Raw genomic sequence first — 15,433 nt, 5'->3', positions numbered from 1 at the left:
AGAGGCAGCAGACTGTGTAAAGTAGAGGCCCTGCTGTTCCACCAGGACAGCTCCTGCTGCTGCCTCCTCCCAGCAGGATCCCACGTCTGCTCACTCCGTGGGCCCTTTGCACCCCTCAGTTCCTGCAGGGTTAGGGTTAAAGAGAAAACAACAAAAAGACAACCTCAAATCCTTCCAGCTCTCGAGGTTACAGTGCTAGCGAGCAAGGACTCCCAGCACAAGAGCAACAGCCACAGTCCTCACAGCTCTGTAGGGAGAACCACCACTGTGGGTCAGGCTGGATCAGACCAGCAGCAAATCTACCCCAACCCTGTTCCTGACACAGGCCAGTACAGGACAGCAAGGACAGAGCAGGAGAAGAGGGTGAAAGCAGGAAGAATTCAGCAGCATTTTCTCCATTCCCTTGGATATGCTGGAGAAGACCAGGACTGGACCACAGAAGAAGGTACATGACAGGATTCTCTGCTGACACGACAAATCCTCCAGCTCCACTGTGCCCATATCCATTGTTCCCTTTGCCACAAGACAGCAAGACACCTGCAGCTCACTGTCCTTGTCCCCTGAAACCCTGGTGAGCCCTCAAATGTCCTGGATTTCCAGACATTCCAGATTCCCAACAAATGTGCAAAATGTCCAGTTTCCCCTTGGATAAGACTTGTAGGTGGAAGAAAGGACACATCTAGAGGGAGGTCCCCTGCCTAGAGCAGGGTGGAATTTTACTGTTAAACCTGACAGAAAAGTGCCCAGCAGACATTGAACAATATCACCTCTGAGCCCATTTATGGAAAAGTTTTGACAAAATGGTGATATAAGACAAGACTTCAGGCCAGTCTGAGGTGTAGGGAAAAGTGACAAGTGGGTGCTATTGTGACAAAGCTTAGGAACACTGTGAAATTCAATAGTACTCCTAAATTGCAGATGAAATTGGGCAATTACAGCTTTCTACTTTCAACCAAGGACTCTGTAGACTCTTCAGAGTGCTTTCTTCTGTCCCCAAAAATGCTCTTTGACTGCCATGGCCTCTGGTTTTCCTCCATAAGCTGATCTCATGCAAGCTGTAACCTCGCAGGGGTGGTGATGTGGTTAAACATAATGAAAAACAGGCACAGAAGTCTCTCACTGTGATCCTACTGGCATTTGGGTGAAGATGTCCATGCCAGCTCAGCTACTGACTGATGGGGATGCTAAAAAATAATATCTTCTAGAGTCTTTGGTGTGAGAAGGAGCTGCTAGGTACCTTTACTACATTTTGAAGGGATATATGCTAACTATTAAAGTCAAACCTTTTAAAAAAAAGTATCATTAAAGGAAGTAGATAAGCAGTCATTAATGGCAACCCCCATGGCAAGCAGTTAGAACTAGATGATCACTAAGGTGCCTTACAACCCAAACCATTCTAAGATTCTGTGAAAATAAACAAGAAGGATGCATTTTGAAAACTACTTGTATTCCACTGTAGTTGTTGTTGAACACCAGAGCTCTTCCACAGCTTTGTTGTCTCAAACCCAGTGAGGTAAAGGTTATGCTGTGCTATGTTTGTTCTTTGGGACATTTTACTTTCTTTGAAAGATATAATCTTGCATTCTTATGAGGTGTTACTTACTTAAGAGGAGAAAGCACACATAGTAGAGGCAGCCATGTGTTACAAATAATAAATAAAGGAAATAGAGCTGAAGTGTTAGCAAAGACTTTCAGTACTACAAGGAAAAGACTTTAAATATTGAAGTAATTTCTGAAAGGCTCCTAGAAGTATGCATATGGACAAGTCATTCAAGAATCTTATTCTCTGATTAGAATAAGATTTGGCTTCCTTAGATTTGGCTCCTAACCTCCTCTTCACTGTCTTTTCCAGGTATATTTTCCATGTAAAGTGTCTTTCTGAGCAGCGTGCTTCTGTATTTCTTTAAAAATAAACTTCAGGTAACCATTCAAAGCTTCTGAAAGATCTATGATTTGGAGATAATGCAGCTTTTTTGATCATCACAGGAACAGTTACAGTCAAAACAAAATAAAAACAGAGCCTACCAATGTCTGTTAGAAGTAAGATCCAGACTCACATTCACTGCACAAATGAGTTTTCTCTCTTTTTTATGCAGACTATTGTTGCCTAGTTTATTCACTCATATTGCCTTCTGGAAGAAGACTAATCTGAAATATTTCTACAAAAATGCAGTGTTTACATAGGGCTTCCTGGCCCAGTCTTTGAAGGCAGGGGATCCAGCTGGAAGTGTGCTGCCTGTGACATTTGCCATCCATGGGTTGAGAGCCCCATCAGTGACAGGAACCTGCAGCTCCCAGCATCTCAGCCCTGGCTGAGCTGAAGGGCTCTGGCAGAGCTTCAGAGCACTGTTCCAGCAGCTCTATAGCAAAACTAGCTAATTACCACAGGCTGCAGCCAAGATGGGCTCTCATGTATTATTATATTGTCAAGTAAGGAACCGTGGCATCCCTGAAGATCTGAAGAAATTCCCAAACTAATGACTGTTGTATATACCCTGTTACATAGCAGAACATTAAAACACTATGATATTTCAAAGCTGGGGGAAAAAAAGAATTTAAAAATAGAAAACCACTAAATACCTGACATCACAAAAATTCATTTTAACGGATCAAAAGCAGCTTTCAATTTGACACAATTTCACTGTCCTCCCACACACCCACCAAGCAGGAGCAGCCCCTCCACTGCCAGCCATTGCTCCAGATCCCATCCACCATTTCCCAGTCCCTTTGTCCCGTGGCCAAGGCCTGGCTGAGGGAACACAATGCCAGCTATGGGGTATAGCATTTACCCCAAGGTAATTCCCTTTAGGGATTTCTCACTGCAGCACCTGAGAACAGCACTGGGGGAAGACATTCTCATTTCAGCCCTGAACATGGACAATCCAGAATCAACCTTGAGCTGGCAATCTGGGTAATGACACAGCTCTGTGCAAGCACAGTCTCTCTGCTGCTCTGTCACCACTGAGCACACACAACACACACATCAGCAGGACCCAACAAATCCTTCCCATCAACGTGCCCCAAGTTTATGTGGTGATATCTGTTAGGGTACTGCTTCATAAGAACTGCTTCTGACAACCTCCTCACTGGGCAGTGCCATCCAGCCCACCAGGGAGCCCAGGAACCACTGCAATAACAGTGTCCCAGCATTAACAGAAGGAAACAGAGATAACAGAAACTCAATTTAGATAAAGTGATGCAACAAATTGCCATCAAACAGGGCCAGCACCTTTGTGTCTTGGTTCCTTGGTAAGTACTTCTAAACCAACATGTTCCTTGCCCTAATTTCCATCCCTCTGAAAATACTAATTTATTGTTGCTTTCAAATCAACTTTCATGTGAGATTTTGAAGTACTTTGCAATAATTCCTTGATGAAATTAATTTAATATGGTGCAAATCCTGAAGTATGCACCAGGATGCAGAGTGAGTTATCTGCCAGCATCTGAAAGCACCTAGCTCAGCACAACTTAAATTTGGACACATGCAGCTGGGCAGGCAGCACACAGCTGAGTGAAGGCTTCTGTGCAGCCAGCCTTAGAGGAGTGTAGAGCTGAAGCCATGGAGCCAGCTCATCCTGCAGGGGATGGAGAGGAAAATGCTGCCCAGGCCTGATGACCCAGAACTGCCTGGGAGAAGGCCAATGGTGCTACAGACACACAGGTTTCTTCTTGCTTTTTCAATTTCATTCACAAGGTTAAGGATGCTTGGTACTCACATTTACTGGGAGTATTGTCCAATTGCTCCTTACCCTAAGTGGTGAATCATTATTCTGTGAATCCAAATTAATCCTTCGTAGGAAGAAGCTGGAACAAGTTTCTTATACAAGGAACTTGTGTTGCTACTTGCATTTCATGTAAAATTGGGCAAATTTATTTCTGCTTTTAAAAAGAAACAGAAAATTCCCCATAGCCCCAGTCTAAAAGCAAAGCAATGCCAAATTAAAAATTTTCTGTGCAGATCAGGGAATCCCCATAAATTATTCTGCTGGAGATCAGAGTCATGGGTTTGCATAGAGACCCAGGAAAGTCACAGAGCTAGGAAGAAATACTCCCTCTTGCACTGGGAACAAATAACAAATACCGTCTACTGGTGCATATTTGTGAGCTGTGAGATGAAATGAGTCCTGAGGGACTGTGGGCCCACATTGAAGGTACCCTGTGGAGGAAGGGACTTGCAGCAGCATCTGCTCCTCTGGGGAGAAGAACAACTCACAGTACAACCATGTAATAACAGGTATTTCTTCGAGATTCCTTCAAAACAAACCAAATCCCTGACCAGGCTCAGACCTGCAGTGGAGAGCTCTGATCTCACCTGTGCATGCCAGAGCAGGCTGGGGCACAGACAGGGCACAGCTGGTTACAGCACAGTACCATGGAGGGGCAAAGCTTCTGCTGGGAGGAACTCCCAATGCTCCAGCTGCTTTCACGTGGCAAATACAGCACCAAGCCCTAGGACAATAGGAGATTAATTTACATCCTGACAGGCTGCAGCCAAGCAAGAAGGGCAGTGAAAGCAGGCAGAGGGAAGAGTTGCTCAAAGATGACTTGGAGATGGCTTGAAAGTCCAGAGAGAGCCTCACATAGAGTGGCCATTCCCATGAATGAGTGGCCATTCCCATCTGCACAGGGAACCCGAGGAGGAACAAACTCTGGGAGTTAACGGGGTACAGGGGTAAGGCAGAGAACTGAAACAAGCTGCCTACAGAGAAACCAGTCCACCCAATTAAAGCCCAGATGAAGCTAAGTCTTGATTTTAAACTAAGATTTACATCGCTTTTTCTCCCATGTTTCTGAACCTACAGAAATCTTACCCTATTGCGCTGTTATTTTTTTAATAAAGTGATTAATACAGCCTAGCTTGCCTGAAAGTAGGGAGACCAGTCCAGTTAATTCAGAGAACCGTGAAGGCTTGTGTGAGACCACATCACATCAGCATTTCTCTCTTCAATTCTCTCATGAAACACTGGAAAGCTGCATTTACTTTAACAGCCATGGGTGTTTATCTCGGTCACAGCTGTATCAGGTTGCTCAGGCCACAGGAGAGTGAGGGGAAGGCAACGTGATGCCTGGTGTCACATTGTGCTGCAGTTCAAAGGAAATCAACTTCTGTGCAGGAGAAAGCAATTAGCTGGGAACAATGTGGATATCTGCAGTGGCAGTGTGGGGTAGGAGCCTTGGGCTGCATCCAGTTGTGGCTGGGAGGGCTGACTGAGCAGGCTCCTGCTTGGCCAGCTAGGACAGCAAAAACAAACTGCCTCATTTTGTATTTTAACCCTCTCACATGTCTAAATGACATGTCTGCTCATCTCAGTTTTCTACTTAAACACAGTTAAAATAAGAAGAAAAAAGAAGTAAAACAGTTACCAGAAAAAAACCCATAGTGAATGAATCACAGTTGTCAGAGAATATTTTCAGGCACCAATTTAACTGGATGCAAAGACAAGTGCAAAAGCAGCAATCTCAAAATAGCAATGTTTTACAGGTCACGATGCAGAAGAGCTCACTTCCACGGCTGTCACCTCTCAGTGAAGCACAGCTGCTGGGGTTACAGCAGAAATTCACCTGCAGCAATGTAAGGACTTACCGTGGGTGAGGTGTGTGTGTTCATTTATCCAGCTCCCGTGGGCTGTGCTGCCCTGGTGAACTGGGGTGCTGTCTTACCTGCACTAACCGAGCTGGCTGAGGTATGCCTGACATACCTACCTGCCAGGCTCTACCTCTGCTGCTTTCCCAGAACACCAGTCCTTTTTTCCTTTTGCCTGCTCAGGCATGTTTTAAGCGATTTGCTGCATTTCACAGCACTTCAGATGGGTCTGTAACAGCAAAAGGAGGAACTTGAGTAATACCTGGGAGAAAAGACTACTCTGTAATCTCAGTGCAAAACTCCTTGCCTCATATATTATCTAAAAAGATTGTTCACAATGGAGGAGTCAGAGATGAAGCGATTTTCTGTTTCTTTCAATTTTTCTGAGGAGCTTCATGTGACTCCATCCCACAATGACAGTCTGTGCTCGCTGCTGCCTCGGAGCGCGTCATTCCCTCCCGACAGACTCAGTGTGACAGCAAGGGAGGCAGCACAAACCATATTTTAGAGAAAGGGAAACCAGAACATGGAGTCATAAGGTCTCTTCCCCAAGGCCATCTACTGAAACCAGTGGCTGCTCTCCTGGCAGGAGTGGAGCTCCCAGCACACGCTGTGTCCCGAAGACAACACAGGAAAGGCCGTGCAGACAGCCCTCCTCTCAGACTGGACAACTCCCTCAGGAAATGTTTTGCAGAAAGCCTCTCCCCTGTGCATTGTCCCTGAGGATGCTCCCCTGCAGATGGCTGCAGCAGGGAGCTGGGTGCCAGGGCTGGGCTCCTGAGCAGCACCGGCAGGGCCTGGGGCACAAGGCTGGCTTTGAACAGCGGGGCAAACACAAGCTCTGATTGTTCCTGCAGCACTGAGCAGGAAACCTCACTCTAGAGCCAGAAACAAGGCATTGAAGCACAGATTACAAAACCTGTTGCCACAGGAAAGGCCTCCAGCATGTGGTCCTCCAAGCAGTGATATGATTAGGGGGCTGTGAAACACTTGTCCGGGGCTGGTCTTTGTTAGAAAAGCTTGCAGGCCACATTTATAGCAGAACAGCTGCTGTAAGCTTTGAGAGTCCAGCTGCACACAGAAGTTAGAGCTATAAAGATATATACAGTAGCTCCAAACCCAATTCATTTTGACTGGAGGAGGTTGTGCAGCTGCAGTGGCACATCTGAGGGAGCCTCTGGAAAAGCTGATGGTTCTGCTGTCAAGGCAGGAGATGGAAGAAGGCATTTGCCCAAGCCCCTCCCAGGACCAGCCAAACACAAGTATACCAGTTCTCTACAGATGAGCAGCCAGAGAGGATTGGTGCTCTGTTGGTTTAAAACCACTTCTTCAGCTACACTGGTGCAAAGCTGTTTGCAGGTCAAGCCTCAGAAAAAATATTCCTAAAGTGCAGTTTCACCAGGAGAGCCAGAAGACTGGCATTAACTCGCTGCTCTCCCTTGCAAGGTGGTACTCCTAAACCCCTGAATCTCTGCTGCCTTATTTCTGCTATCAAGAGGTGCCAGGCAGCCCTTGGGGCACAGCCTGCAGCTCCTCCATGGCAGCTCCCCCAGAGGCAGCCAGGGCTGAGTGGCACCGTGCAGGCAGGGCTGGCACAGGACCTGCAGCTCTGCCCTGCAGCTCAGGTGCAGCCCAGAGCTGAAGAGGTCTCTGCAGGTGAGCTCTGCTGCCCCAGGCAGCTCCCTGGGGAGGGTGAACTCATCTAGACTCTGTCTGCCTCCACTGCCAGGATTTCTTCTAATCTCAAACATCTGAATACCTGTGTCAAGCACATATGCAAGACAACCAGCACCACGAGCAGCTGGTGCTGATGCCAAGGTCATCCCAAGCCACACGATTTACGTCTGTTAGCTAGAGAGCCTGCAGGTCATGTTTGCCTGGGGAAAAAGAGGCAAGAATGAGCATGCACTGCGGGAAGGATTGCTGACCTGGCAGAGAAGAAAGTGCAATTCAGTGCTAAAAATGATGGTAACACAAGGAGATCTTTGGAAAGGTCCTCCTGTTATGCCAGTGGGCACTGGAGAGGTGTCAAGAGACAGATTCCTGAAGGAGCAAAGCATGCCAGCACATTATAGAAGCTGATCCTGTGGGCACAAACACAGCTACTAAATGTAAAACGTTTGCAAAAATACAAGCTGTGGCCCCCAGGCTGCCCTAGCCAGGGTGTCACACAGCCACTGTTCTCAGGCTGGCTGTGTGCTGACAGCCTCAGCAGAGAGGTGACAGGTTAGGGACACCTGCCCCACCTGATGTGCCTGGGGAGAGAATTTCCCTGAAGCATCTTCTCAAACACTGAGGAATCTACAGCAACACACACCTCTGTGGGCTCCTGCTGAGGGTGGGGGAGGCTGAGGAGAGAAACCTCAGTGGAAAGATGTAACTTTCTGTGATTAGTAGCACTCTTAGTCCAAAAGCAAGAATAAACCTGGACTGGAATATCCCGTTGGACCACCATCTATCACCAGCAGCTCTCTGCACTGTTCTGTTCTTCAGGTCCCAATTCATCAGCTGAATTTACACCTTTACTGAGTCATTTTTTGCCCTTTACATAAGCCAGCACCAACTCCAGTGGCTCCTTGCTCTGAGGGAGAAGGCCTTTCTTTTTGTAAGACTCTGCACAACCCTTTCAAGGGCTCAAATAGGTCAGTGTTTTTCCTAAGCTCTAAACAGAAATGAAAACATAGACAAACTGCTATTTGCCCAGCTCTGCAAAACAAAACCTCCTTCAGCAGGGTATGATTTGTGGATTAAAGGTTTTTCCCTTGAGCTCAATGCAACCCAAAAATCTCTTCCGGCAGCTTATCACAATTTAGCTAACTCCAATCCTTAAAAGACTTCTCTATCTCAGCACACCAAGGAAGGTCTTTGTCAGGGACTTTCCAAGAGCCCTTGGCAAACCTGCTGCACACAGGCACAGAACAGGCTACTGAGCTTCACAGCACGCCTGAGATGCCAGAGAGGGAGAACTCAGGGGGCTGATGGCAGGAACAGAACAAGCCTGGGCATTATTTCACTTTGAAACCCTTTGCCTGCCATCTGGAAACTCACTGTGTTGTCCCAGAGGCATGGAAAACAGGGGGCTTCAGTCGGAGCATGCTGCTCCTCACACCCAGGCTTTGGAGAGTTGGCAGCAGCTCCCTTGGGTAGACTGGAACTGGTCAGGGAAAGAAAAATGACAGAAAACCACTCATAACATCTCTCCTGATTTCCAGCTGCTTCTTCACAGGCTACACTTCTTTTACTCTCCAAGACATGCATGCACACAAGACTAAAATGTGTGCTGTGAATTTGTTAGGACAAAGCAGACTCCAAGCCTGCAGTAATAAAAGACACAGACATTGCTATTAAACACTGCCACAGATTTTTTTGGTAACTTTTGTCCATTCACAATAGTGCCATTTCATAGCCCTCTTAAAGCCCAGAAAATATTATTATGATGTAATCTTACCAGTTCCACAAACAGAAATGAAAATGTCTGCAAGGCTGGATAGGCAAACAGAATATTTTCGTTATAATTAATCTAAAGAACAAGATAAACTCCACAACCAGCAGAAAACACATTCACATTAACTTACTTGCAGTGGAGCTACATATTGTTGAACAACCCAGAACTAGGAGCTTGAGTTCTATGAGAACATACCTATGGCTCCTTGAAAAAGCAGAATATCACATGAAAGTACTCATAGCACACACAGAGTTAACCTTCGTGTGCTGCCCTCTCAAACAGAACTGGTTTTGAGATGTATTTGTTTAAACAAGTTAAGAGAAATGTCAGAGGCCGTTTCACCAACAGCTCATGACGACAGCCTCCTTCCTCCTCTATCAGCAGAGAACAATCACACACTGGGCACCCAGGGCTTGCTGATGTTGAGTCAGAGCAGGAAAATCCATCCAGAAAATACATGCAAATGAAGGAAAGAAAAGTCAGGCTTTGTATTCGGTTTTCCCCCTCTTCCTCCTCTCTTCCCTCGAGGAGTGTGAGCCAAGCAGAGAGTGCCTGTCCTGCTCCTGCTGGAAGAGGCCCATGGCAGGATTTGGCACACGAGCAGCTCCCACGTGGGCACTGCTGGTAAATCGGATGTGTGGGCAAATCCCAGTGAAAGTTAATGGCTTCTGGTTATCTCGGGGCAGAAAACTGTTCTCCAGGAGTGGCAGGAAACTGTTTTCCAGGAGCATCAGGAAACAGCACAGCATTCCAAGGACGGGCTTGTGCATAAAGCACAAGGGCTTTTACATCTACTCCAACAGGAGTTTCCTATGACCACATGGACAAAGCATCCTGGTGCTTCCCTGCAGCCACAGGGGGCGTGGGAGGCTGTCTGCCTTCAGCCCACAAGGCTGGTTAGGTGTAGAGCACGCTAAGGGCCTGCAGAGAATTCAGTTTTCTTCCACTGCTTTCCACTTACACTGCCAGTGGCTTTGCTGTGCCATCCTTTCACAGATGGACCATTGCCTGTCACAGCACCTCTCCAGGCTGCAAATGGACAAACCACTCTCAGAGCACCACCAGCCTCCTCATTCTCTCCAGTTTTTAAGAGCAATGCTTACTCAAAACAAACTAACAAAAGAAACACTACTTTGGAAATTTCTGATTGCGTGGTTAACTTTTTATTTTCAGGACAGGATAAATACCAGGTGAGATGCAATGAGTTATTCTGATGCAGTACCATTTAACTTCTTTCAAAAGACTTAGCCATAAATAACTGAACCCTCCCACCTCTTCCAGGAACACCAGCATGGCTCAAGCCTCAAGAAAAGATGTCATGGGTAGGTCAGTGCTGAAGTCAGGAGAGTTCACCTCTTCTCATTAGAGAAAGTAGAGGGTTCTATTGAGTCAGTATAATCAGAGAAATCTATTAAAACATCTTTTTTCTCCCTGCCACTGCATGATTATCTCCTGTTAGTGTTTTTTATAGTCAATTCCTCTTTCCCATGTATTTTTTTTTAAACTTGCTCTCCTAAAATTATCACAGTTGCTTTTCTTTATGTACAGCTTGTACTCCAGAAGGGAACCAGAGGCTGAGCAAGCTATGTGTGACCCCATCTGTACCATGAACTGAGCCAGGACACTTTTCTCAGAACTGTGACCCCACCAAGATCCCTGGAACCCTGAGCTGCTTTTCTCTGCTGTGAGCACCAACCACCTTGCAGCTGAAGCCCCCTGAATTAGTGTCAGGGCAAGCAAGGGGAGATTTATTAACAAATGAATTCCTGCTGTTACAAACCACTCCCACTGCACTACCAAGGCTTTTAAGGGCTCATGACAGGATAAGCCACCTCCATTCCCAAGAGTGCAGTTGAAGGCTGGATTTTCATGATTGTTGAGCTTTTACTGCAGCTCCCATTAGCTGCAGCAGAAGCTGTGAGTGTTCAGCTCCTCCACAAGAGCAGTTTGATAGGGGAGGCAGGGTGCACACCCTGGCAGGAGGCTGCAGATGCAGTCAGTGAGCTCCAAACTCCCAATGTGAGGGGCAAGGGTGAATAAATGCCCAGGGAAACCCATCCCAAAGTATGGCCATGGGCCCTGAGCAGGGACAGGGACAGGCTGCACCTGCCAAGCAAGGTTTGATTCCAGTCCTTGCCCTTACCTGCAGCTCAGGGCAGCCAGGAGTGGGCAGGACACGCCAGGTCTGGGTGCTGTGGGACCTGTCTGATCACAGCCTGAGTCTGCACCGGTCCACAGCACAACTGGAGCAACAGGCTGATGTGCTTGTGAGCTCCTGAAACTCCACAGAAGCTGCAATTCCAGACCTAAATTTAATTGGCAAGAGGAAGATTTGATAGACATCTGCTTTCAGTTAGAAAGTGCTTTAGAGAGAGAACAAATACTTCAAAGTAACTCTCCTGCATCACCTACAGTTCCTCCTTCTTATCTAAATGCAATATCAGCAACCCAGCTATTGATGCTCCACAGGGGTTTAATTATTTGCAAGAAATGACTGTTTGCTGCAGCGAGCAGCCAGTGCTGGGTAAGGTCCTCTGGGATCCCACTACAGGCTGCTTTATGGCTTGACATCAGAAGAAAATCACCTGAAAATAAGTCTTCTTGTACATGATCAGATAAATGCACTTGTCAAGCACAAAGCTGAAAGCTCTTCAGTAAAGAAGAAGCAGTGTTATTTTTTTTTTTCAAATGCTGATACAAATTGTGAAGTCAAAATGAACTCATGAAGCACTTTTCAAGCTCTTGTGTCTGCCAGACTCATACAGACTTCTGTGGGAGGTCTGTTTTGAACAAGGCTATTTTCAGCTATCCACCTGGGGAAAGAAACCTCAACTAACCAATAAAAAATAAAAATTAAAAATTAAGATTTTGTCTCAGTGTAGTCTAGTCCTGGCATGTGATGCTGACTGATGTGTGATAAATTTTCCAGAGCTCAGCAGGTGTTTGGGGAGTGACTGCAGCCACCCATTCCACATAACAATACACAACCACAAGAGGAAGGTCTGAACCAGCAGGCAGGGGAACGAGCGTGTAGGAAGGGAGGTGTGAAGATCTATGATGACAAAAGATGAAACTTATGCCAAACGTGATTTACAGTAGAGAAACTGAGTTCTCTTTCTGGTGGGACTGGTCCCTGTCAGAATTCTCCTCCATCACGCTGACAGTGACACATTCTGAGATACCCTGGGACAGCTGTTGACCCCAGGAGCCTCAGGCCAGAACGCCCCTCACAGCACACTTGGTCCACTTACTTCTTCCACATTGTTGTACTACTTTTGGCAAAGGAAAGGGATTTTACTCCTTCTCTTTCAGAGTTCCTATTGTCACAGAGAAGCTGAAAATCAGCAGCAGAGTGATTGATGGCACAAATTCAAGCAGAACCAATTCTTTGCTGGTTGCATAGCCCAAACACTGACGACACAGGAGAAGGTTCAGCTCACTGCTGGGACTCAAACACCAAAGCATGCACAGCCCAGACCTGCTGGCTGTCAGATGTTTCAGAACCATGTACTAAATATAGTCATGACCCTAAATATACCCCATGGGCTGTCTGCAGAGAGGGGAACACTCTGTGTGCACCAGCCAGGCAGATCTGTGATAGTGCTGGTGTCATGTGCAGGATAACCAGCTCCTGCACAGCCTGCTGTGCTGCACAAACCCAACTTCAGAGTTAACCACAGGAGTGGTTAACTGGAGTGGTTAACAGGAGTTAGAGTAGCAAGGCTGCTGAGGGCTAACAAGCACAAACAAAAGGACATTAAGGACATAACCTGGGATCGAGTTACCAGGCAGAAAAAAGGATGGATACAGAGTCCCTGCACGCAGGCTGGCTGCCCCCTCGGAAAAGAAGGCAAGCACCATTCCCACAGCTCCTCCTGGGTCTCCTGGAGCTGCTCCCAACACCCAAGCAGAAGGGCTGGAGCAGCCCCGGCACAGCCCCACACTCCCAGGGCAGGGAGCCGGCTCCCCTCCTCCACGGGGGGATCCAGAGCAAATAAAACCCTCAACATTTCCCAGCAAGGCTTGCATGTACCAGCAACTTCATGGTCCAAGGAGCAGCACACTAACCTCAAAGCCTTTCCTGCAGAAGCTGGGGATGGTGGGTTTATGAAAGCTTGGTCCTTTCACTTTCTGTACAAGCTGGTTTTAATTCTTGCAAACTCTACCCACTGTGTTACTGAAATTGGAGCAGCCTGGTCCAGGAGAAGCACACGCTCAGCAGCACCAAGCCTTGCTCCTATAAAGGGAAAGAGCAAAACCAAATCAAACTCCTCTACTACAGAATGTTGCACTTTGTCTGTGTATAGATATTAAATATTTTGGAGTATGTCTCTTCAATTGGTGTGGGAAACTGGCAGTTGAAAAATACAATAATAATTTTATTCTTTTTAATCCTTAAATCTTGTGCTCTGCTCTATTTTCTAATACAAGGCAATAAGAAATTAGAAAAACCGCACCTCAAACAACCCAAAAGATCTGATGGGCGAGGCTTCTGCAAAGAAATCTGCAACAAAATGGTCTGGCCAGCCTGTACAAGGGCTGCCCTAGTTGCTGCCATGACTTGCACATACAAGGACTTTAAACCTGATTGCTACTGTAATGACAAATCATTGCCTAACTGAGGAGGCCTTGCAAACCAAGTACTATTGGCAAAGGGATCACCCCATACTGGTTTTTCAGTTCCCTGCTGATTTTTTCACTGCTGCAACTGCAGTCCCCAGAGAAGGACCAGAAACACCCCAAGGTAATGACCCAGCTAAACACGACTGTATTTATAGCACTCTTATTTCCCCTTTAGTACATTTCAGAGTACAGAGAGAGCAATCAGACCCCTCGAGGATTATATTCCAACATTTGTACTATAAATATTTATCTGACTGTCTTAATTTTAGCTTTACCTAGGTCTTTCAGGGACACAGAGTGGGCCTTAGCTTGGGAAAGCAGAGGAGCAGCACAACATGACCTTCTCGTGTTGCAGCAGTTTCCCCTTTCTCCCCCAGGCTGCGTTACCTGTGCACAGCCCCACAGTGTCACTGCTCTGCCCAGAACCAACCCCAGGACTCTCAGTCCCGGGGGACGCTGCACTTGCTGCTGAACTGAGTGACAGAGAAGGTTCCTTCTTACCTAAGACCCTTTGCCATGACACTAAAGACCTGGCACTGCCCAGACTGGTATCGCTCCAAAGAGGTAACTCATTTCTGCCCAGTGCAGAACATCCTTGTGAGAGAAAAATGTTCCTTCAGCTACTAAAATCAAAGAGAAATGAAATCCTGGTCACAGTCACATCTTGGTAGAGAACTGCAAGTCAGAATGACAGCAGACCTGCTGGAGCATGACTTGACTGTCTGCAGTGGTGCCTGCCTGGCTGCCTCACACCCTGTCCTGTAACCCACAGACCCACAAGCAGCTCCCTTCTCCAGCATGGCTTCTCACCAGATCCCCCTCAGGAGCCTCCAGCCCAGCTTACCTGGCGCACCTGTGCAGCAGGAAGGCCTGAGGGAAGGTGGCCCAGGTTTCTAGAACCATCTTTCCCCAAACAGGGGCAGCAGCTGCCCTCCCCGACTGGCACACTGAGCGCTGGCACCGTGTGCTCCTGCACTCCGTGCCTCCTGCTCTGTCCCAAGGCTTTGCTTTCAGGCAGCCCTTAGGGCTGGCAGAGACACTGCAGTTAAAGGCTGCTGTGAGCAGCCAGGGCAGCCAGAGGAGAATCCCTGCAGTGCCCCTGCCCTGGCTGCACAGCCAGGAGCAGAGAGGGAGCCCTGGCACTGTGGCTGGATGGGCACTCCCTGCGAAGGGGAAGGTCAGCAACAGCCCCAGAACAGCACCTGGGGCAGCAGGGATCAGCTCCAGCCCTGCTGAACCACCGTGGGGCTCAGCTAAGCACAGCCCCCTCAGCCATCTCTCCCAGGGCTGGTGTCACAGCTGCCCTCTGGATGGACTCTCCCTGCTGCAGTTCCCCAGCTTAGCTGGTCCCACTGCCCTGAGGATGCTGGGGCAGTTCAGCTTGGTCTCCTCAGCTGCTAACAACAAATTTACCCTAACAATGAACTTGTGACACGTATTTACACACTGCTTCACTGCCAGGAGGAAAGATCAAAGAGGAATGTGACAGACTGAAAAAGTAAGCCGTATTTAAACAGCCTCAGATCTGCATCCCTGTGCAGCGCTGCAAAGCTGCCCGTGGCAGCTGGATGAGGAAAAGAACACCAAATTAACTGAATCACTCATATTTGGCCATTACAGGCAATTCATCTCAGCAGAAAATGTAAATACACAAAGTAACCTGTGCCAAAAATACAGTTCCTCCTCTCCTCCCCCTGGTTTCAGGGTGGAGACAGATTCCTCAGACACACACTTGCAAGGCCAATGTTCTCTCTACTGCTTTACAATGTTATCAGGTGCTG

General features: G+C 47.4%; 1 long non-coding RNA gene across 2 annotated transcripts; it reads right to left on the bottom strand.

Moving 5' to 3' along the window:
* Nucleotides 1–10,184: 10,184 nt before the first annotated feature.
* Nucleotides 10,185–14,982, bottom strand: LOC134558497 (uncharacterized). 2 transcript variants are annotated; one of them, XR_010082363.1, is made up of 4 exons: nt 14,497–14,982; nt 14,154–14,275; nt 13,098–13,266; nt 10,185–11,335 (listed from the first exon to the last, which is right to left on the bottom strand). It is a non-coding gene; the product is annotated as an uncharacterized LOC134558497 (long non-coding RNA). The 2 variants fall into 2 exon arrangements; XR_010082362.1 differs by having other exon boundaries at nt 10,185–13,266.
* Between the last annotated feature and the right edge of the window lie 451 nt (nt 14,983–15,433).

This window comes from Prinia subflava, chromosome 15, assembly GCF_021018805.1.
Source record: "Prinia subflava isolate CZ2003 ecotype Zambia chromosome 15, Cam_Psub_1.2, whole genome shotgun sequence".
Classification (NCBI taxonomy): Eukaryota; Metazoa; Chordata; class Aves; order Passeriformes; family Cisticolidae; genus Prinia; species Prinia subflava.
Note: the sequence above shows the minus strand (reverse complement) of the source record. Positions and strands in the feature narration are given on the sequence as shown.